The sequence below is a fragment of the Taeniopygia guttata genome, chromosome 1 (genome assembly GCF_048771995.1).
Source record: "Taeniopygia guttata chromosome 1, bTaeGut7.mat, whole genome shotgun sequence".
Taxonomy (NCBI): domain Eukaryota; kingdom Metazoa; phylum Chordata; class Aves; order Passeriformes; family Estrildidae; genus Taeniopygia; species Taeniopygia guttata.
The window spans coordinates 100,093,475-100,117,595 of record NC_133024.1 but is presented as its reverse complement, the minus strand read 5'-3'; the positions used below and the strand labels follow the sequence as shown (position 1 = coordinate 100,117,595).

General features: G+C 36.6%; 1 protein-coding gene across 5 annotated transcripts in view; it reads right to left on the bottom strand.

The window, feature by feature from the left end:
• Positions 1–24,121, bottom strand: part of CDKL5 (cyclin dependent kinase like 5) — a 129,821-nt gene that overhangs the window by 54,132 nt on the left and 51,568 nt on the right. The gene's annotated exons all lie outside the window — the stretch shown is intronic.

The following is a 24,121-nucleotide window of genomic DNA, read 5'->3' as shown; positions in this document are numbered from 1 at the left end:
AAAAATCCACAAAAAATACAGTATTAGGAAAGTAGCCTCTCTGTACCTCCTTTTAAAAATTTGTCACCTTAAGGGAAACCTATCCAAGATGGGAATACTACCCAAAAATGAGAAACCTATCCAAAAAGGGAAGTAATTGCTTGTGGCAGTGTTCAATCAGGCTTACTGTACAGTCATAAGTGATAACCTCCTAATGTCCACCTGCCTTTGCGTTCCTCTAGCATTCTATACTCACCAAATCATAGGTCACACTTTTCTCTTAAGTTTCTTTCTTGCTGTGTGAGCAGGAATGCATTTAGCACATGGAGAAAATGTAGCCTAATTCAAGTCTGTTCATTCAATGATGCAGCAACTGAACTTTAGCAGCAGGATGTGGAGGAAACATTGAAGTCATGGGGTGAGGGCTTGTGAGCAGACAGGCAGGAGGCTACCTGAGTACTTGATGAGCTAGATCTACCTTACACACCTTTAGCAAACATCACAGCTTAACAACAACAAAAAAAAAAAACAAACCAAAAAACAAAACAAAAAAAAACCAAACCCAGCAATATCCCACTATTAATAGCATATAAAGGCTAGATTGGAGGACAGCAATAAAAATGAAGCCATTCTGGAATACCTGAAGACGTGTGCATAACCAATTAATGAGTAACACACATATTTACTCCATTTTTCATTTCAAATCATTGTAACACATACACCTGTAAAATACCTGATCCCAGTTAAAATAAAAGCAACTGGAAATAATGGTCTGAAATAAACTGAAAGACCCATTTTACTAATTATATTTCTACTACTGAGTTTTAGTATTTTTATATTTATTAATTCTAATTCTAGCAATAATAGTAATAGTTACTAGGACTATGAGGGAACATTAAGAGGGTAAGTAAATTTATGTTATTGGACTTCTTGTATCTACTGGTAGGGGGTCTGGCTATTAAAGCCACTGAAAGATTTTTCAGAAAAGGAACACTGTAATTGCCCTAAAAAGCCTCTGCTGACTGTATTATGTTTAGACAGCCTGCACACACCACTTTGCAGAAGAACCAAATTTATCCATTAGTGTTACATGCCTAGTTCACATGAGGTAAAAGAAAAATTTTCAGATGTTTCAGCTACCACAAAAGCCTGGTTTTATTGTCAAAATAATAGCTAAGTACACTGAAAGAAATATAGGAGTTGAAACACATATCCTCACACAGTTAGCAATTCTGATTCATTGAAGAAAACTAGTCCACATGGCTTCTCTGCCATATCCTGATTACATGGAATGTGATTACTTTGGAAATAAAATTTTAAAAGATCTTGTGTCAAGGTCTTTCAAAGACTTGGGTAAGATACGCTATCAAACATCCTGGAGTATTCTAACTCTTTACAGTACTTAAAGCATGAGTGGTTCTAGGAATAACAGCAACAGAAAGATGTCAGAAACCCACCTAGGGATGAAGAAGTTACCTGAACAGTTAAAAAAAAATCTAACATTTAAGAAATTTTAATTTAAAAAGCTTTGCCACTTGTATTATTTCATTAAATCAATGAAATTATCATTAATGGTGTCATAAGCAATTAAGAAGTTATACATGACACTTTCCCTATCTTTGGAAAAAGCCCAACAAAAAAACCCAACATAATATTTAAATAACCTGAAGTGAAGCAACAGCAGAATGAGACTAGACAATAGGTGCTTTAAGGAGCTGCCCTAGTAAAATTATGTTCCATCTTAGCAAGGAACATTCTTGTCTAGGTTTCTTGGAGAATTTCATCCTATGTAAATTATATTCTCTAGGAATGTGCTACTGGTGAAGCAGTCAAGCTAAGGCTAAAATGCATACATGGACACTGAAGATCACTATCCATCAATTTTTAAATACATTGCACCTGCTTGACAAAAAGTCTGTAACTCCCCTATGATGCAGAACACCTCCAGAAGAACTGGGGTGCTCCATCTGACAGAAGAGAAAATTGCAGCCAAGTACACATTTCTCAGTTCTTGCTCACATGCTTTAAAACAACTAAATGGTTTATATGAAGTGACATAAAAAATAGGCACCCCTCATAATTTTAAACTAGTCTCAAATGAAAGAACCCATCTGAAATGCCCTGTTCCTCTATTTCCATTACTCCTACTAATATTGGATTAGATGTCCGGTTTCTTTCTGGCAAATTTTAAAAAAGAAATGCAAAATATAAAAAGAGGACATTTAAAAAAAAATGTCTCAAATTTGTCATCTGTATAGAGTTTATCCTTCCTTGGGGGAAGGAACCAGCAATAACTCAGTCTCCTGTACCTTGTAGGATGTTGCACATCAGCAGCATGTGTAGACTGTGCAATGCAATCAGCAATTGCACATAATTTTCATTAATGTAAGTTAATAAAGAATTGAAAACATGGAATAAATTTTGTATATGGATGAATACAGCAGGCATATAACAGAGGTGGTAAAAATACCCTTCCTGGATTAGGAGAGACATGCTGGTCGATGCAGGCCAAACCTGAAGTTTCAAACAAATATTGACAAGTGCTTGGCTCAAAGCAAACAAACACCACATTGCTGAGCCCTGAGAAGATGGACAGAACAGGGGATACAAAGACAAGCAGCGGAATGAAGAAATTCAATAGTGATAATTCAGACTTCTGGACAAATCTGAAAGGTTCTTTTCAGATTGAATTTAGACTTTGTTACTTAAATATCTACTTGAAAGATGTTTTGGAGATCTGAGCTCTTTTGTGGATCTGGATTTCTGCTCTTCAAAAACAGGCTAAATTGAAATTCTCCAAAGTAGAATTGTCATTCACTAAAATATATTTTTTTGCATTTCAAGGTATGTTCTTTCAAGATTGTACTGTGAAACAGAACAGTACTGAAAACAATGTTCAGACTGATTGTGAAAACCTACTTATACAATAGCTCAGTATCCAACTCCTAGCATGAAAGTTGTCATTGACGATTAAATGTATCACCTAGATAGATAAGCTGGTACCAGTTGATTCAGTGTTTGACTTCAGTGAATGCCAAGGGAAGAAAAAACTCACATAATCCTTTCTAATCTCTACTACTTACTACTACCATCTTATATCACAAAGTAGGAAAATTTGAGTTTGCTTAGCTGTAATTTTGCTTCACTCAGCTACATCTTTTACTAAGAACCTCATTACCATGTTTTAATAAAAATTATGGCCTCAATATCTAACTTTACAACAACAGCAAATTTGCAAACACAGAAGTGAAATATCTCTTAACAATGGCATTACCCCTGATTATTGAGCATGTATATTATAAACATTCTGTGTTATAAAACTATAGGAAAAACACAGTTTTACAATTAAACATACCATAAGAGATGAATATTACTGAAAAGACTTTATGTAAAAGTTAAGGATGTACAGGAACTGGTTATTCAGACTTCATGATTACATGTGTCTAAAATGGGGCAAAATATGTCTTCATGTACAAACCTGCAAACGTCTTTTAATAAGGCTAAGACAAAAATTTCTGTTCAATTTTCTTCACATATAAATATAGGGATAGAGAGGAGGAAGGAGAGACCTGATAATGGGAAAAGGGTACCTCCAGCCCTGGAGAGAGGAATCACTTCATATTAGGGCTCAGTCCTTTCCTACACCTCAAAATACCTGTGGGAATTGCCTCTGGAGAAAGCACATGCCTGATAATCTGCCCATTTACCCACAGATGAGAGTATGGCTATGAGAGCTGAGCATTTTCACTGCAGTGCTCCTCGCCGCCCACAAGTTTCTCTCCAAGGTTTCCTCACAAGACTGTCACAGCTGGTGTTTCCTGTCACCACTATCAAACTAGAAGAGTTCCTAATTCAAAACCATTTAATTTTTTCTCATTTAAAGGACAGAAGTCCCCTATTTTTCCACTGTCTCTACAAAATTTACATGATAGAAGTCACTTTTCATATATGTAATTATACATGGCACAAGACACAAGTGTCAGAACAGCAGAGTAATGTGTCTCTGTTGTTTTCTTGAAAGATCCTTGATGGGGGTACTCAAGAAAAAAGATGCTGCTTAGCCTAAATCAAGATCTTAGATACAATCATTATTGTCTGGAAAGAGAAAGCATATCCTATTCTTGAAAATGTCATGTTAGAAAAAAAAATCTTTAAATGTTTGTCCCTATTTTATTTCAAAGTTTCTGTTAGGACTTTTCTTCCTTCTTTTGCAAATCATGGAAAATCTGACACAAAGCACAGGTATACAAGATAGTTGAAAAATAGATAAGACTGACCTTCTGAAAGTTACATTTTTCACCTCTAATTTTATTGCCTCACCCTGTATGAGTACAAGAATTTCTCAAGCATGGAATTTTTAAGCAACTGAAAGAACAAATGCTTTTAAATATCAACAAATGAGAGCAGAGACAGCAGCAGTCAACACTGAGCACATCCTATGCACAAGCAGCATATTGCTGCCTTTTCTCAGGTGGTGCTGCTCAAACACTATTTAGTACATCACATCAAGGTTTTATGCTGATGAATTAAGTGAAAACAAAAAAATATGACATGGCATGTTCTGTGGTTAGCTCATAATTTCCATCTGTACAAGTGTGAGGCTGTTTAGGCCCAAGCTCAATTCCTGTAAGAAGCTGTTAAATCAATGGCATTCTCAACTCACAGAGAGTATTCACATGTCAGAAAAATTATTTAGAAGGGAGCAATAATCTGGTTTGATCCTCATTGATCCATTATTACATTTATACAATTTAGTTTGCCACAACAAAGACACAGAAAAAAAATCAACAAAGTTCAGCCAAACATAGCAAATGGCTAATGTCTTTTCAGAACAATACAATTTTACTCTGACTTGCATAAACATTAATATGTTCTACAACATTAAAGTATTTAGAACAGATTTTTCAATAACCTTGATTTTGCAAAATCCCAGAACATTAAGCAGTCAGCCGCAAGGCAACAAAAGCCCAGAAAACCATTACAAGATAGTAAAGTATTTTTCATGAGTTGTTTAAAATGAAGCTTAAAAAAACCTAAAACAACCAAATATTTTTTTCAATTTTACTCTCAAAACAGGAACATAAAACACTAGCATTTTAGTCAGATCACTGTATCATAAATGTGACATTTGTAATTACAAAATCTTTTAAACTAAGCCAAGCAAGGAATGTTCTGTGAGGTCACAGGCGTCGTTACCTGCAATTCTGGCAGGTCCCTAAGTCACTGCCCAGACTCCATCTCTGTTCTGCCTTATACCACCACCACCTCTAGGCAGCACCGAGACTGGAACACAGCCTCCTGTTGTCTCAACACTTCTGATATTATGTGCTGGCAATTTTGCTGGCAATGACTTTCAAATTCTAGTGGAGTACCTTAATATATTTTCTACAAAGATGTGCAAGATGATGAAATTTATTTTATCAAACAGTTTGACAATATGAAATCACAGCATACTGTGTCTTCTTCTACACCTAAAAAACTTTAGAGAATTTTCCTCAAAAGATGCTTCACTATTTCAACCTTCGATTTCTCCCTTGAGAAAATTGCAATTCTTCTTTTTATCAGCTAAAAACCTCATACTTGGTTTATCTAAGCAATATAACTCTTAGCATAGGAGAACTTTCGGGAAATTACTTTCTAATCTAAAAGTCCTATTTATTTTTAGGAAGAGACAGAGCCTTTGGTAAATAATGACAGAACAGTATGTCTGAGTTATCACAATGCCTTTATTTACTGGAAAATTGCTTAGAATTTTTCCAACACATATATGTTAGAGTTCACTTGAAAAGAAGCACCTAGAGTGAATCACTGCAAATCAATTTTTTATCACTTGAAAGCAGAATGTTATTTACTAACCATCTAAGGGCAGCGGAAGACTCCTAACAGAACAAAGAGTTCTATATTTGATGTGCTACTTTAGGGAAGATGGTCACACTGTCTCCCAAGGAAGAACAAGAGGACTAGGGAAAGCTTAAACCACTCTAAAAGATTTTCAAGGGGAACAGCCATGTAAGCTCAGCTATTCCACTGGGGAAAGAAGCACAAGAAAAGGCCAGAACCTTGAGCTACAAGTTAGACAGGAAATTACCAGTAAGTGAAGGTAATGATGGAAATAGACTTTCAAGAAAAAAAAAAAAAATGTAGATTGAAACAGTTTGTCTGATTTCTTTATCTATGTCCTTCAGAAAAACTTGCAACAACTCTACTGTTTGTTCAGATGTCACAACCAAATGCTTGCACTACCAATCTTACTTGTTTTAAATCAAGTGTAGTGTAAGAGAGTAGTAAACAGCAGGCTTTTCTCATCCAATTATCAGATGAATCCATAAGCCAAATGAGTGGCCCATCTGTGTCCATGGCCTCCCAGACTGGGGCTCGGCTCCAGCCCCAGTGGCAGGCTCGAGTGACAGTGATGCTGATGCCAGGGGCTCTCCAGACTGCAGAAGGTTACAGACTCAAGGACAGCTGGGGCTGGAAGGCACTTCTGCCTATTTTGAATGTCCTCATTTCTAGGGATATTCTCAACAGCCTTCAAGGCATTCAAAATCCACCAGGATGAGATTTGGAGCAATGTGCTGTAGCTGATTCTGCTTTGAGCAGTTGTGAAGCATGCAGTTTTCATTGTTCAAGAACTTGCAGTCTACTAATTTAGGGTAAATACTACCCTGAAAAGCACACTTGAAAGCAAGTGAACCCACTCAGTATTTTCTACCAACTTTTGGGCTAATGATAGTGGTTAGCATCGGAACTTCAATTTTTCCAAATGTATCTTTCATATTCATTCACTATTTTCTCCAAGCAAGAAAGTAAATATGCATCTCCAAAGAATGTGTACAACAGTGTAATGGGAAAGATCTAGAATAAAAAACAGATTTAAACACTATAAATGTAGATATTCTAGTTTTTCATGATAAACTAGTACTATTTTAGCAATTTAAAAAATAATCTGTTCCATTTCATTGAGTTGTAGCACTAATTCATATAATTTTACAATTTGACAGTATTGTTCAATCCAAACCATGGATATAAAACAGAAACCAAATTCAGTACATGTCTATACAATTCTTCCAATGCAGAAATGTCAGTAATAGTAATTTCAGTTTCAAACCTCAGTGTTCTTCCAGTTCTATTTGTTTGGGAGGTTTTTTTGTGTTTGTTTTTGTGGGGTTTTTTTTTGTTTGTTTGTTTGTTTTTGCTTTTTTTTTTAGTCTGTTAACACTGGAAATTGTGAAAATGAAAGCTAGTTATAAATAGCATAATACTGCATTGGCAGATACCAGTATTATTTAATTACTTTTTATAGCATAATCTTGCCACTTGTAATACAAGTAAAAACAAGGCAGAAAATGCAGGAAGACAAACTGTACTACCTTCATGGCTTCTTTTAAGATATCACTGACTCCACAGATTCAGAGGTCAACAAGACATTTATAATTACATTGTATTTCCTAATTTTTGCTGTTATTATAATGCAATGCTCCTTTCCTGGGCACCTTGTAACTCAAGAGTAGGTAGAACTTATAAGAAAATAGTTACTTTGGTTGGTTGGTTGTTTATTAAAAAATATATAATTGGCAAAGTCCTCAGTGTTGTTATCCTAAGTCTCAGAGTCAAAATAGTTTCAGCATGATCGGTGGAAATTCTGAAGTTTATCACATCTCAAGCTTTAGTTTTGAAATCTTTATTTCTGCAGTGGATACAATTTATTTTTTATCTGGTACTTTCACATTTAAATTTTTGGGGGTTGTCTTTTTTCTCACCAACAATCTAGCAGGCATTTTCTTTAAACTGTAAAACAAGACCTACTGTGAACCAAAGGCAAACCTGTCAAGCAGGTTCCTGAGGCTGAAATTCTTCAGATGAAATTCAGTTTCAGATTAAGACATCCATATTCAGATCCCTGTATGTCAGTTGTGCTTTCAAACTTCTAAGAGCTCTACATTGATCAGTCACTCCAGTCATGATTCAGGAGCCTAAACACGGGCATCTAGTAGCATCTAAGATGCTGAGCTATCTACAACACTCACATGGGATTTCAGAGAGGCCTTTTAGAGTTGCCTCCCTTGAAATCTCCACCTATCAGTTTTTTGAATACTCTCTATTTGAGTTCTATACTTTCTAACATTTTCTCCTCAATCTATTCATGGTCTTGAGCTCCACTATTATGCAAACACTGTATCCAATTATTCTAATAATCTGTCTGGTCTTTCCATCACCTGCATCAAGAAATTGTCTGTGATACCCTCCAGAAATCTCTGGGACTGTTTACATCCCACCACACTGCCTGTCCAGGAAATGCCAGGGAAGTTAAAGTCTCCCCTGAAAACAAGGGTCAGAGTTTCCCCCCTGAAAAACAAGTGTTTCAGAAACATCATCAGCTGTGCAAAAAAGGATTTGCCTATTTTTTCACTTTGGTCAGGTGGTCTACAACAAAGACCCAAAATCATGCCACAGTTTCTGGTCTCATCTCTAACTCTGAACCACAGGGTCCCAACCACACTATCATCCATCTGCTATGACCCACTTTTCCCTTAAGAGTGGGCTATCACACCATCCCAGAAAATACTACCATACATCTTAGACACTCCTTCCCACAAAGGGAAACTTCATTCCCCTTTCATTTGAACCCATCTTTTCTGAAATGTCTGTACTCATCCATCCATCCCAAAGTACCACTATAAATTCTATGTCAACAATTTTTATAAACCAACTAAATTTTTGTTTTAGCGTGCAAGCTACAACAGGATTTCTCAAACTTAGATAACTTGGCTTAACACTATCTTAGAAAAAAAATTGTCTCTCAGTGCTGAAGGAAAAACATCTAAACATAGCAGCAGCTACTGTCATTTCCATACTGCACAAGTAGAGACAAGGATTGCCCCAACTTTAACACCTCTCATGTGCAAAGAGCAGCAACAACTCCTCTGTATTCTGCAGTGGGCCTTAAACAACCAGAGGTGGCAATTGCCTATTTAGGTACCAAGCAGCCACTCCAGATCTGTTCTGGAGCAAAAGCAAGAGCCAAGGTAGAGGTTATTTTTGGTTTTAACACACAGATTAGTTAATAATTGTAAGCTCTCCACATCTAGGGGAAAGCCTAAGCTACAATGGTCTTCCTGTCTAGAACCCAAAATTTATGTTTAGGGCCTCCAATTAAAAAAAAAAAAAAAAAAAAAAAAAGAAGAAAGCTTTAAACTGAAAACTTTTCCTCCTCACATTTTGGTCCCACAAATTAGTGTAACACTTTAACCCTGTCTTCATCATGCAATTTGGTATGTAAAAGGTGTTACCTAAAGTAACCATCACTGTTAGTATTTTGGTGTCAGCTCATTGTTAGGTTTGGCTGTGGAACATTTAATAGATGTCTGCATTAACCCTAGGAATCTGTAATTCTCTTTCACTTATTCCAAACCTTTAATGAGAATATTTTTTTGTTGTTCTCCAGGGAAGAATAAACTTGAACAGGAAATGCCACTTGTATTTTCAAGCTTCAGTTCTCATTAGACAACAATATTACAGAAAGAAAACAATACCCTCCTCTGCCCATAATGATTTTTGGCATTTACAACACATCTTTGTGCTCTCTAGGTCTTTTTCACCAAGAAATATTTTTGTTGACATTACGCTCTTACCAAAGCAAATTACATTTTAGAAGTTTTCTCCAATCTATATATTGATGAGTATTTCAGTGGAGACCCTAATTTTCTCTCAAAGTTTCTATATTCAGGTTTGCAGAGAAAAAAAAGGCCTTTCTTGTCTGTCTGTATAATTACAAACAGTGCACTCTCTGGAAGCTAAGAGTAAAATTCTTGCCTCCTAAGAAAACTGCCATTTTTATCTGTGAAGTATCTAAAAGTGCATTCCTTTTAGAGATTTTCTCTTCTTCATGGAATAGCATTAAGATTAAAATTTATTCCAAACTGCTTAAAAGAAAGACAGCAGGCAAAATTCATACCTCAAACACTTCCCAATCACTGCTGCAGAGGTCAGAGGAACAGGAGGGCTGCCTCTACACAAGTTGCATGGTAATTTAGCTAACTTGAGAAGCCAACCATACATGTGGAAATAAAGGAATCTGCATCCAATGAAGATTTCTGCTACTACTAACAGATGAAGAAGAAATGGCAGCGAAGTTTTCATAAAAATAGCATTTTCTGCAGACGAAATTTCAACTTAGGAGCTAAATCAAGAAATAGATTTTGTGGACTTATTTCAGACAGTTTCTTTAGCATCTGAAAAGTTGTGGCCAGATCAGTATATCTTCCGTTATATTTCAATAAGGAGCAAAAAAGTCTAAACATCTAAACAGAATTTCTGGGAAGACTAAAAAAAGCTCTTCTAGCAAAAAACTGCCCCTACCAGTAAGACTAATATGTTGCCCTTTTAGATCTTACACACAACACATGTATTTTTGAGCCATGAGAAAAAAAAAAAAGGATAACCACACAGAATTTAAGTTCTCTGTGAAAGTTTGCCCAAGCATGACAAACAAATACTTCTTGGAAACAGGCGAAGGAAAAGTGTCATGATCTCACTGAGTTTATTATCACAAACACTGGAAACACTGTGTGGGGAGAGTGGATAAAAAAGTGCAGAATTAAGAGCTAAGGGACGGGATACATGGGCTAAAGTAACTGGGAAAAGAAGGCAGACAAATGCAGCCTGAAAACAGATTGGAAGAGAACTGGGGTAAGGCACCTCGACTGAGAAGTTAGTGTTAAAACCAGCATAACAAATAAATGAATCTGTGAACATTAAAATTTTAGAGGAACCCAATTTAACTGAAAGCAGAGGAACAGTGAGAATTCAGAAATAGCTGCAAACCCACTAAAACCACAGATGAGTCTCATTCCACAGTTCTGGTATGCACGGGGGATGAAGGCAACAGGTTACTAGCTATGCCATCTCAAATACTAGAAGCTGACAGCTGTGTGACAACTGCGTGGGTATCCATATGGTGTTCCATGATGAATTTTGTATTTGAGAAGTCTAGAAAATTATGAGGGAAAAAAAATAAGTTTATCACAGTATATATAAGTAAGGCAGTATTTGAGGGGAAAAGGTAGCATTCTTTCATTAGAAATATGGGTGTATGCAAAAGAAACTGAAGCCCTTCTCCAGGCCTAAAATAGAAACAGTAACTTCCAAGGCAAAACTTAAACTGAGAATAATTATAGTCTGTGCTTTAAAAGACTCAATGAATCTACATAAAATGCCAAATATTTCGTAAGGTAGAGTCTATCTCATTTAGCTTTAACCAGTTAAGTTAGATAGATACTCCATGCAACTTGTCAAGGTTTTCCTCACAGTTCGTAAAAGCAGGGGAGGGAGAGAAGATCTGGCCAGAAGGTTACTGGTTTTAATAATTTCCAGATGGTAAGAGCTGCTTTTCGGATTTTGGACTCTCTCAACTTATATAAACGAGGGAGATTGGTTATGCAAGACCTAAGCACTGAAACAGTGGGTGAGATTAATTCCACCCAAGTTACTTAACTTTGCAGCCCTTCTGTCTGAATGTTTTATTTTTGCATGCACAAACTTACATGCATGCACGTGTTTTTAAGGTACATTTCCAAATTTTATCACGACTAGTAACCTCAGGGTTATTACTTTCTCTGGATCATTATTCTTTGAGTTGCATTGCTACATTAAGATCATCACAGTTCATTGGACTGTATTTGTAATTAACATGCTAGAAACACAAAGTATTCCAAACTGTGCTACTGAAGTAAGAACATCTCCATTGCCAACGTAACTGCAGCGTCAATTCTCACATCCCACTAAGCAATCTGGCATAACTAGCAGCAAGACCAGAATATCTGAAGCTCATCCTTCTTCTTTCACCTGCATATTAGAGAATAAAGTGTATGCACACTGGTGAGGATGTTCATGAAGCTATAAATATCCCTGCTATGAGCTTTGCATTTCCTTTCTCTGGTATAATTAAAGGTACTACCTGAGATCAATAAAACTTCAAATAACTTGCAAATAAGGCCCCATTAGAGGTAGATTTTCTTCTTATGTTAAGCTTCCAGAAGAATGGTTTAGATCAGATCCTTGAGCAAGAGCTCAAATATTTAACATGGGAGGTTTTCATAAGAAAATTATGGATTATAGAATGTATGTCATCTATTGACCTCCTAGAGCCATACTTCTCTCAGTTCCAAGGCACTATAAATATTCATTTAAACAGAGGTGAAAGAAGTAACAATTGGAAAAGCTTTATGATTCTTTGTGAGTAAAGGTTTTGAACCTTTTACTCAGCCTAATTTCTCATTAATGTTTAATAACAGGATTTGATTTAAGATTACTACAAAAATCCAAAAGCTAAACCCGTACAAGTAAGCTTGGGGTTTCATTGCAGGCCTAAACAAGTCACAGATATGGAAAACAAAGCTTCCTCAGAGGAAGGGTGCCTTCTGTCCTTTGTAAACTGATGTAGTAGCAAGCCTTCTGGTGATACAGAGAGTAAACAATAGCTCTAACAGCAGTTTGTTGACTAGCATTTGTGCTTGAATGTGCTAAATCTGACTTGGCTTCATCATAACATGATTCTGGGTGTGATTTATTTAAAAAAAAAATCACAACATTGCATTATAAAATTATATAGCAATAGCTCTGGAAATGTAGCAATAAACAAAATAGTTAGGAAATGAGTAATCTGGTTACTCTAAATGAAATTGAAGTCTTCATAGAAAACCCAAGAAATAGTCTCATCATATGGGTTTCATTCAGGTAGTACTGTTTGAATAGTCAATTATCACCACCTCTACAAAAAATAAAAAGGTGGCCTTGAAAAACGTTAATTGTTAACCTATCCCTGTCTAAAAATCAAGAAAAAAACCCTCAAACAAATCCATAGATAAGAGATCCCTATACCTAATCATTCCTTTACTTTTGTCTTTCCACATATTTGTTCTTTGTAAGAATAAACTATGCCCTCATAATTTGATTCCTAGCCAGGTCTGTTCAGGAAGGGCATGTTCTTCCACTGAAAAATTCTAGGTCTTTTTGTTTACTGTAGATATAGAGCTGTAAAACTAAACATACCTTTCATTTCCATTTTTATTTTAATAGCTCCAGAGTGGTAAAAGATTGTCTTTGTTCACACAAACATATTTAGGAAAAAAGACGAGACACTTTAGCAATAAGGATAAATTTTCAAAAGTTCCTGAAACATGATCTTCAGATGAAGAGACAAGTGAAAGCTGAGAAAATATAATCACAAGACTTTGGCTGTGAAATTTTTATTCATATTTTTGTTAAAGCCTTGCTTATACTGAGACACAAGTGTTCAGTTCTTATACCCATAAAAATGAAACGTGAAACAGTGTGCTAACTAGCACATACAAAAACCTTTGCAGAGGATACAGAAGGAACAGGCTAATAGCATTTTCTAAAACTGACCAGACGAAACCTCTGTGCTGTAACTCATTAATTAAACAAATATTTGTGCACACTTGTGCACAGCTCTGTACATGTGCACATGTGTAATGGACAGGATGCTGATAAAGGAACAGAAGCTCATCTACAGCAATAAAAATTAAACATTATCCATTTCATTGAAAACCCTACTAAATACAAACCAAGACATACTACAGACAGGCTGATCACTCTTGATTTGCTTCTCTGATTCTGCCATAATCTAGACATCAACTCTGCATTCTTTTATGTTATCTGAGGAATATTGATGAAGGGGACACTACACCCCAGAATTTCTGAGGACAAATGCCACTCCCTCACTTTCTATTTTATTTTAAACCTGCTAGAGCCCATGGGATGGATATTGCTTGGCCTATGTTTATCCTTTCTGAAAGACACTGGGGAAGCTCCTACTGATTCTCTTTTGCTCTCCAAATAGTTCCTTAGCACTGCAACGACATTTATAGCAGTGGGAGCAGGAAGAACTTACAAAATTAGAACAGGTTCAGAGCCCAGGGGGCAAGTCCATCAGATACTGTCTTTTATATGTTTCTTAACACTATTCTTCACTGGCTGATGCTTTGAGGGGGAAAAAATGGTAGGCACCACTTGGATGAGTTTTTCACACAAACAGTCACAGAAAACTTGATCCTGTAGAAGCAGCAGCTAGTCAGCTCTGCTCTGCAGATGGCATTGCCTGCAACATATTTCTGTGCATAAACATGGCATTACTCTATCTCTGTTGGAAATGTTAATTGATTTCAAGAAGATAGCTTGCCTCCTGGTCAAGATGCATACTGTCAAAAAAAGAGGTAGGTGTAACCAGTCAAGTTTTTTAGGTCCTACAGAATTTCATCTTTCCACATCTCAGTGCATTATCACACTTAAAAATATCACCTACCTCTGTCATACCTCAAACCTACATTGTTTTTAAAGCCCATCTATAATATAAAGGGAAATCGATGATAATCCTATTCAGCCAAAGTTAAGTCTAAGAAAGCTGTTTTGCAAATAATTTTCAGCACACTGGAATCTGTGGTAATCTTCTGTTCTTAGAACTGTATGAAAAATATGCTTCATAATATGCATTTGGGAAGGAGTTCTCAGTTTTGTAAGGATTCTTTCTGGACTGAAAGATAGAAGAGCTCTTTAATAAGGCAGTACACTTCTATGCCAAAAACTGAAAACAGAACAACCACCCTTTCACAGAACATAAGCATCTTGTTTCTGCTGCAGGAGTGTGCAACAGATGAGGGTATGAATAGGATATTGGAGGAAGCACTGAAAGAGAGCATGCACAAGCATGAGAAGAAACTGCACAAGGTTTCAAGAAAAAACAGTATTGATAATCAAGAATGTTGTTCATGGGATGGTGGTTAAAAAGTAAAATTGAGTAAAACATTATGCCAAGCCCAGAAGGTTGCAGCACAGCTGATTCACAAGCAGACCATGCGTCCCCCAACAGGAGCATGGCCACAAGCTTGCAGCTTATAATATATGAGCCCATCTTCTGTTAGCCAGGGAACAAATTATGAACATACTTTTCAAATACAAACTCCAAACAAGGAAAAGCAGAAACAGACCCATGAAAGTTGAAGAAAGCAAGATTGTAGCTAAGGACTATCCCATAAAAACAGACAACATCTAAACATTATATATACACAAAGTAAAATTTGTGTATATATTCTTAAAAATGTAAGAACTTGGTTTGTCATCACCCCCAGAGGAACCTGAGAGATGAAGTGGGGACATGAAAGCTCCTTACCCTTGTCCTCCATCCTGAATGCTGGAGATACTGCCTACATCAGACATCTCTCACGAGCACATACGTGTCCCTTTAAACTTCTAAGCTTATGGGTACAAGTGAATGAAACCATGAAGAAATGGGCATCCATGAGTACAATCATTTCACTTCAAGATCTGCAAATATTTACCCTCCCTTTATGCAAGACTGATACTAAACTTTCATTATACCAATCTCTCTACACCCAGTACTACACAGAAATTAGTCTTCACATAGAGGAAGAAACAGAAGATGCCTTATCAAAGTTTTTAAGGTGCAAGCAACTATAAAATTGGAGAGCAATGTTGGTATCTGTTTCCAAAAAAGAGTTACCTGTTCTGTTCAGAAACAAATCCTCATTTTACTACACATCTGAAAAAGTGAAAATAAAATTGCATAAAGTGTGTGGTTTCTTATTATGGGCAAAGTAAAACCATTATATTCTACGGTGTTAGAGCTTAAAAGGAACTTGCATAAAGATTCATCTGATTTAACAGTTTAAACAAAAATGCATCAGGGATAGTAAAAATGCAAATACTCTAAAAATCCAGACAATGTTTTAGTTGTTATCTTAAATAAGTAGAACATAAATAGATATACTTTAGAAAATGAGAAGCTAGCATGCAATTGGACTATTCTTGAAGAAAAGCAAGAAGCAGACTCATCAAGCTTCATTGTCCAGGTGCAGGTGCAGCTGTGTGTAGCTGTATTTTGAAGAGTTTCAGGATTGTAATACGTGTACAAGGCATAGATCTCATAAAGAATGACACCAGTTCGGTGCAAACATTTAACAACTGCTATTGGTTGTAAAAAGAGCACAAAGCAGTCTGAGAAAAAATGGCCTGTATTCAAGAGCTCAGCCTGCATTCCCACTGTATCCAAAACTTCTTAATCACCACACTTTGATGTCAGGTTTGTCTAGTCCCTTACTTAGGCTTCTAGCTGTGATCAAACCACACATTATAAGTACAGCTATTAGGTCCTTTGCCCAAGAATTTACAAATTTATACAAATTTTAACAGCTGTAATGGTATAAAAGGGAACTACTTTCCTTTTCCCCCATTTATTGTTATCCAGGCTTAGAATGAGATGCAAATACCACTATACTTCACAAGAAGTTACAAATTCCAAGAATTTTTATTCAAAAAGAATAGAAAGGATTTTTTATATTTTAGGAGGGTATTCCATTAGTTAAGAATTATGCAGAAGTGAGTAATTAAGGAAATATAAATTGTTTTAACCATGACATTCAGAGGACAACTTACTATTTAAAAACACACTGTAATCTTTACTGATGAAAAAATGCAGCGCCAAGAAGAGCCTATATGTTTTCAGACAAAAATGAAATTATAGGTAAATTTTCACTGTTATTGCGAATGTTTTACCTACACTGTCAAATGCTCATTTTGCAGGACTCCTGAGTTTTTTAAAAAAGGACTTAAAATTCACAAGAAAAGAAAATTAAGAAGATAAGGTAATGGGAATGGCATATTCAAGACACCTTAGTGTATTTGAATTTTAGATCAACTTGGTTGATACAAATAACTTTGAAAGCCAGACAGATGATCCAGACCCATTTTTACCATGGTGCATTTAATAATCTACATGAATGATCTTCTGAAACAGTGAGTTATGCTCTTAGAGGCCTTTGTTGAAATACACGGAGTGTCCAAAAATCAATGATTAACCTAGTGCTCTTAGAGCTGCTCATGTGTCCTAGAAAACTTTAAAAACTCCACAAGAATCCCTCACAGGAAAACAATTAACCTAAAATTTAGAAATACCATTTTGTTTGCATCAATTATGCTACACAGTAATTTGCAATTTGATGACAAGACCAGATTGTAATCCAATATTCGACCGAGTTCATACTACTACAGATGTAGTCCTATAATTAGCCATATGCTGTTCCCTCTCCCATATAATAATTTGCATTAACTATAAATTCACTTGCTTGCACCACTACTTCCCTAATGATCCAAGACCCTACGTCACGGTCTCTAAAACTCATCTATTTCAATTCCTTCTGCTGATGCTTCTAAGAAATACTGTAGTCATGTTCATAAACTTTAATTATCAGCATAAAATTTTCAATTGTTTGCAAGAAAAAAATTATTTGTACGGATAGCCTTGCTTTGAGTGCTCATCACATCCACATTAAAAATAAGATTTCACTTACAAGAACCTTAAAATGAGATACAGCTCTACAAGCTGTTTGCAATTAAGAGCCATTAAGGGCAGCCACAGAACACACTGCTGCAGGTCCGAATATGATTCCTGTATTATTACATGTGTAATGATATATAATCCCTTTGCAGATGGATTTTGCAGCAACTACTAGGGACTCATTTATTTACTGGCAATCTTCCAATTTCTTATTTGTGGCACAAATGGTAACCTTTCACTTAGCAACACCTGTAGCCACAGCAAGAATTCATATAAAAGATAATGTAAAATACTATCAAAAATGCATATAGTTTACTTGAGAAACATAAGAAAAAGAGCAAAAGATGTCTGGTTCATATAGAGCCATTAGTGTGACCAACTGGAAGAAACTGTCTGATTAAAATAAATACTGATCTGAGATACCGTGACTATAACAAATTGCTTGTCTTTGACTTAATTTAAACTGAAAACCATCAGTAATGCATTTTACATATCTTTCCAAAGCAGGATGAATCACTCTTGTTATTTTTAACTCAAGCTTCTATGCTTCTTTCACCTACCTCCATTACTAAAGTACAAGGGTGATTCCCTGTTTGTCTCCCTCACCCTTCTTGTTTTGAAGATTTCTGCACCACAGCTGTCTCTGCTTTGTACTGCATGATATGTTATAATGGACTAGCCAACTTAAGTCATCCTAATTTGTGGTACTGAGAGCAAACACCCTCACACTGTACTAGTTTAAACTGAACATATCTGAAAAGAACAAAATTTTTAGTATCCCCTTCCACAGCAAGTTAGTTTCTCCACTCTGAAAGCTTTGTCTCTTTGCCCTGCACCTTCCATTTCTAAATATTAGCCACTGGGGGCAAAGGAGGGATGGAATGAGAATTTTTAGTACTGAATACCATCCATATCTGAGCAGGGTTCATAACATGACAAGCACAAAGGAGGAGGTAAGGGAATGGAGTATCCTACAAGGGAACTTTCAAACAAAAACTCGTCTGGATTGTCAAAAAAGACTCAAAGGGAGCAGCACAACTGCAGACATCAAAGCAGCATCATTCCATTGATATGGCTATAAAGTGACTGATGTTATTAACAAAAAAACATTAACTCTCAAAAAATCATCAAATATCCTTAATTGGAAAGGATCCACAAGGATCCTCGAGTCCAACTCCTGGCCACACACAGGACATCCCAGGAATCCCATCATGTTCCTGAGAGCATTGTCCAAACACCCATGGAACTCTGTCAGGCTTGGTGCTGTGAGCACCTCCCTGGGGAGCCTGTTCCAGTGCCCAGCCAGGTTCTGGGTGAAGAACCTTTTCCTGATACCCAACCTAAACCTCCCTTACCATTCCTTCTGGTCATTGAATGCATTTAAGAATGCATTCATGCCCACTTTGTTGAACTCTGGCCAGGCCCTTTTAAAGAAATAATTGTATGTGATTGATAAAGATAGCAAGGGTTTATATAAGATCAAATTAAACAAAACCTTGAAACAGAGCATATCTTAGCAACGTATAGCAGAAGTAACAGACAGGAAACAATAAAAGCAATGAAAAAAGATCTGGGACTACCTTACTTCATCCTCTCATCCTACATAGCCTTACAAATGTGAACCCAAATATTTACTTCAGTTAATCCCAGGACTCAGACTTTAAGGAAATTAGGACAACACCAAAGATCCATTTTTTTTTTTTCCAGTAGTGTGGATAAGACATTTTAGAATATGATAGTTTCTTCAAAATTACTGCTTTAATGGGTTTTTTAAGAAATGTATTATGAAAAAAACTCTTTAAAAACAATTAAAGAATGAGAGCGACTTGGGAATCAGATTTTGAAGAAAAGAAATAAAAGGCAGTAGTATTGTGATATGGAGAATATTGTAGTCCACCTTGGGTGTGTGAGGGGAGACTGAATTAAGAGTGGTCTGCCCAAACTGTGGGAACTCAGCAAGTTGTTTCTATGCTCCATTCTGCACAACTATCTGATCTTTGCAGCCCTAACAGTATACATATAAATCTTCCACTTACTTGAATGTAAATCAGCACTTTATTGACATCCATCATATTTAAAATCACACTGATACAATGCTATCTGATTGTCTGTTTCCCCCTGCCACAGGGGACTGAGAGGACTATGGAAGAGATTCAGGTAAAGACAAATGTCACAATGCATCAATGAGAAATGAAAGCTGTATAAACTGCCAATACCAGATTCACATCTACCCTGCATAGGAAGCAGTTACAGATGGTCACTGTATGTCCCTTACACATATAGAAAGCAATGCCTGAAGTGAATCAGCACTAATCAAGCTTGCCTCTCTCTGCTGCACTCAAGGGAATGCCATGGAAGTACAGTTTGGAATCCACCAAAAATATACTCTATATCTAACATTTCAGACCAGAATTCTGTAAGGAATTCAAAAGGTAATTCACTGCCTCATAGTGAAGTTGAAGCAAGTGGTTATTAAAGAGTTACTATGACTCTCAGCACTACCACTTGCCTAATAGCTCTGTTTTCCTTGCATAACACTTAGGACAGACCTCAACTTTGACTACTGCAGACACTTATTGCTCGCAAACTCTATTTATCCAGAAAGTCCAAAAAGTCTCATATTCATTGTATATGTTTCACACAAGTTTTGGCACAAAAAACCACCAGTGATATGGTGCTTCAGCCCAAGGAACAACAGCATTATTGGAATAATCTTCTACAGGTAAGTTGCCATTACTGAAAGAAAACAGTATGCTGCACAGAGATTTTAGCCTGGCAACAATTAAAACCAAAAATCTTGCTACAAAGCCAAACCAAATTCGATTAATTGAGAAAATCAGCATATTGCTTTTAATTACATTTTAAAAAAATGAGCAAAAAATTTGAGGACGATGGGAAAAAAACACAGGCAGCAATCTGGTCTCATTTTGAGAACTCAGATTTTTCATTTACTCATCATTGAATTTCTCAATCAACCAAACAGGAACTACTGTCAAATCAATCACATTCAAAGTAAAACAAAATGAGCTGTATCCATTTCAGTACAAAAGATTATACCATGAAAGTTAAACTGCAATGACTGTATTCTTCAGTCCAAGTACTTGACTTAACACATGCTGGGGAGCTAAGGAACCTTGAGAGCCAAATCTAAAGAAAGTACATGAAAAAATACAACACACTGAAAAAACTGCAGCTTTTATAAACAAGTACACTTACCTTTTAATTTTGACACTAAAGGGGAATTCAACAACTTAAAAATTGTTGGCAGATTTAAAGAGTGAAGGTGTTAATAACATCAGCAGACACAAGAGTTGGAAAAGGAATTCTAACATCCACCAGGGAAATTCAGACCTCTGCTTTTATGATAATATTAGAGAAAACCCAAATTTTCTATGAGTATGAAGTTCTCATTTGCTCTATGAAAGCAGCATGACCAGGTTCCTGGTGCCTGTGCATAAAATTTCTGAGAAAAGACCAGGAGGAACTAGGCATCAGTGCACATTTCTAGAAATAGGCATTATCTGAACTACCTGTCAACTACTAGATGATGGCACCATTCTTCAGGGGTACAAAAAGTGTAGTGGAATAGCTTGTGGGACCAGAGCTCTGCCACAACAGACACAGCTCATCTTCTCTTGAATATCCTAGAAAGGCAAGGACATCTCAGCAGGGGTGAAGGGGGCTTGAATGCATGTACCTTGGCTTTCAAATAGCTAAGACAAAAGTCAGAAGTTTTTGCACAAGGGCTGGAAGGCAGAACAACACAGGTTACCTTAAGGGGAACACCTGCTTCAAAGCACCTTATGAAGAGAGCAAAATAGGTAACGCCTTTTAAGGGGAGACTTACAATAAAGTTGTTTTCACAAAGGACTTAAAGCACTCCAACATTTGCTCCACAGGTAATACAGCAGGATGGAGACAATCAGATTTTTGGAAAACAGAGAAGGTAATTGCTTGGCACTGATCAATGAACCAACAGGAATGTGAAGGCTGATGACAGCCTCAGAGGCAATGTGTATGCACCTGACATAAGACCACTGTACAAGGAGGGATTAGTGATGCACATCAGAGTTCACCTGAGGTGGCCCAGGCTGCAGGACAAACTCAGCCAGGTCATTGTACCAGAGGAGCCAGCAAGAAGCTCCCATTCAGCATCTGAAGATACATAACCTGCATTGCCCTGCCTTTATCCAGCAATGTAGCAAGAAGTTCTGAGAACATCTTTCTGTTTGACAATAGAATTGATCAGGAGGATTTTTTTTTAAAGAATCCTGCAATAGCTTGAATAATGAAAATAGAGAAAAAACCCTTCTTATAGACTGGTCTTCGCACTATGCTGCATTCTGATCAGAGGCCATTTTGATGCCGCACAACTGAAGATTCCCAGCATCTGAAGGGATGTAAGATCACCTGTTCCATTTTTACTTTATTATAGTGAAGTTAATACTCACGGCAGCACTTTAAATTACAATTTACAGAGCCCCTTCTTATGGGTATTACAGCAGACCAGCATCTCTACCATGACAGTGGAATTTAAGATTCTGAAATAATTAAGAGAGAGGGACAATAGAAATGCAACCCTAGACTGACAAAGGAACAGATTTCACCTGTTGGAGACAGGTGAAGGGCAAAAGAATCTGAGAGCTGGTCGTTCTACAAGAATTACTTCCTCTAAACACAGTGATGGCCATGGGAAAATTTTCTCAACTTGGCCAGCATTGGTAAAAGGGGAATTCCTGACTCTGCTCAAACACAAGCAAATAAGTGTGAAGTGTGAAGAAGTGGGTTATCTGTAGAAACAAAAATAAATTAAAAAAAAAAAAAAATTGGTTGCAAAGGGACAACTAAGAAAACCGTGACCCTGCTGATCCGTAGGGGCTCTAGTAATAGAAGACATGAAAGAGGCTGAGATACTCAAAAGAAATGTAATAATTCTGCTATATATGCATATTGCCTGTATTTTCTAATGAGTAAAACGTACGTTTCTTTAAGGGGTCACCAAATATTCCTTTCATGTATTCTGAGGCAAACAAACAACTTACCAGAACACAACACAATGGTATTACAGAAGGTTCAAACAAGACAAAATTAAATATCAGGCTAAGAAGACATTGTCTGAAAGTATTAACCTATTCCAGAGGCTATTCTTCATTCTTCTTCAATGCACTGAAGTGTCAAATAATTCTAGCTAACATTTCTTTTTGTTTCTTTTTAATATAGATATTGAGTGGTGTTTATCTCCAAGAAGAAGGTCTAAAAATGCCTCATACTATTACGAACCACCAAAACACATTCCTAAAATAAACGACAATCTTATTAGGTAGGAGATGTTGGACTTACAAGAACAACTGGCACCAAACTTCCAAATCATTAAACTGTATTACCCTCAGGATCAAGGCCTTTGGTAACACAAAGCATGCTGCAGGAGAAGTCAAGGAGATTTCATCCATTTCAACTATGCTTTTAGAGAAACTGCATCACCACACACCTTCCTGCATATCTGACTAACCTAAAAAAACACCACCAACTTATACATACAAATATATGTATATAGGCATAGAATCATAGAATGTCCTGACATGGAAGGGAATCACAAGAATCACCGAAGTCCAACTCCTGGGCCTGCACATGGCACCCCAAGAATCAGAGCATTTGCCTGAGAGCCTTGTCCAAGTGCCTCTCAGGGTTTGGCTGCTTGCTCGTATGAACTCGTCTTCCTCTCCAGCCTGGCTGTGTGGTGAGCTCTGCCTCATCCTAAGAAACATCCCCTGTTCCAGAGTCATCATCTTCTCCACCTAGACAGAGTCTCCACTTAGCTCAGGCATCTAAGGATGTATTTGCCTCATTTCTACAAACTCTACTTGCAGCTGCAATTGTCTTTGTCCTATAAACACAGTTTGTTATCTCACAGTGTAACATTTCCTTTCCACACTGGCTTTTGGCTTTTTTTCAATGTGTCCATCTTTGGAGACCTATGGCTTTACCACAGCATCTTCCAATCATGTCATTGCCCAACAACTGGGATACTGGTTTTATTTAAAGGGCAAACATTTGACAAGTCTTAAACATTAGCAAAGATTATTTTCCTCAGCAACCATCTCTGACACTACTGAACTGTTCAAGTGGCTTTTCTTTTCATAAAACAGCCAAAATCCAAATAAGCCAAGACAGCCTTTTTAAATAGTTTGTAACTATCAAATGTATTTCCAGTACTTTCAACACAATGCACTTCAGTGTATTTCCTTAGGAAATATCCTCTGACTAAATGAAAAAATAGGAAGAACCTTTTCAGAACATAATCTCTGTTTTTTTTCAACATTTGCATTAGCTGAGCATCAGAAAAAAAACCCCTCAGATAAACAAGTAATATTTGCGCACAAACCAAAATTAGCAATGAATGATTTGGGATAAAAACAGGGTGTATAATAATGTAAACACAGTCATTCTAGAGGAGCTAGTTTAGCATTTCTGGTTATGTTCCTTTAGCAAAGGAAAAACACATATAATAATGACAAGGTATTTGCGCCTTATGCCATTCTCTCCTACTTAAATATATACAGATATGCCAGTGAAATGCACTGAGGTAAAAAGCTACATATTTACTGAAGCACTAGTGGATTATAGGTTGGAAAATTATTGCAATTAAGGGCCAGCTCCTCATTTCACACAAAATTTACCCTCTCAACTGTACAGTGGAGATATATTGACTTAAAGCAGCTGGGAATTTGATCCTGGCATATTACCACTATTCATAAACATTAATATAAATAC